Source organism: Chlorocebus sabaeus, chromosome 25, assembly GCF_047675955.1.
Source record: "Chlorocebus sabaeus isolate Y175 chromosome 25, mChlSab1.0.hap1, whole genome shotgun sequence".
NCBI classification, from domain to species: Eukaryota; Metazoa; Chordata; class Mammalia; order Primates; family Cercopithecidae; genus Chlorocebus; species Chlorocebus sabaeus.
The window spans coordinates 17575449-17576512 of NC_132928.1; the positions used below are offsets into that span (position 1 = coordinate 17575449).

Sequence of the window (1064 nt, forward strand, 5' to 3'; positions counted from 1 at the left end):
AAGGCAGGCAGATCAGGAGATCGAGAGCATCCTGGCTAACACGGTGAAACCCCATCTCTGCTAAAAATACAAAAAATTAGCAGGGCATGGTGGCGGGCGCCTGTAGTCCCAGCTACTCAGGAGGCTGAGGCAGGAGAATGGCGTGAACCCAGGAGGCGGAGCTTGCAGTGAGCCGAGATTGTGCCACTGCACTCCAGCCTGGGCGACAGAGCGAGACTCCGTCTCAAAAAAAAAAAAAAAAAAACTATGTTGCTCAATCAAACCCTGTTTTTTGCACAATGCCTTGGACTTAGCCTTTGCCAGTCACATAGACATTAACAGTATGATGAGATGTAGTGAGAAGTCCAAAGTCTGGTGAGTTGGCTTAATTTGATTTTATTTTCTTCCTTCATCCATAATAATATATCCAAATTTTGTCTTTATGGACGGATCTGTAAACACAGGCTTACCCATCCCACTTACAGGCAAGGCAAATGCTGCTTCTTGAAAAGCAGGGGTCCGTGGTGAGTCATGATCCTCCTTACCCAAGTCGTCCCGGGCCTGGCTTTATCTTCACTATATTGTGGAGCCACTTCATTGAGTCTTGTACTAGATTTTAACTTTCCATGGCTTCCATGGTTTTGCCTTGTTTTTCGCGTAGAATGTGTCTGTATGCTGTGTCACCACCCACTTTGGGGCCCTGAGCCTTCTCATCAGCACTGTTGCTCCCAGAGACGTGTCCCCATTTCCCCCTTTTCCAGAACCATTTTTTCCTTTGGGCATCATCTTTGAAATTTGCTGTTCTAAAAATATTTCGTTGTTGTATCCAGATAATTTTTCAAGTGAAGTTAATAAAGATGGGGTAATGCCAAATGAAGTATAACAATCAGGAAAATGAGCATCTCAAATACCCAGAAAGTCAGGATGTTTTGAAGAAAATTATATGGTATGCAGAGAAAAAATACTCTCTAACTCAACTTTCTTGGGTTTTCTTGGTGATTTCATTTGAGAGTTTTGATGAATTTATCTGTGGTGATGAGTCAAAAATGTTTAAAGGATTAGGACAAATAAAAGGGAGCTAAATT

General features: G+C 42.5%; 1 pseudogene; it reads right to left on the reverse strand.

Annotated features, from left to right (window-relative positions):
* Nucleotides 1-343: 343 nt before the first annotated feature.
* On the reverse strand, nucleotides 344-765 carry LOC119619759 (peptidyl-prolyl cis-trans isomerase NIMA-interacting 4 pseudogene; annotated as a pseudogene).
* Between the last annotated feature and the right edge of the window lie 299 nt (nucleotides 766-1064).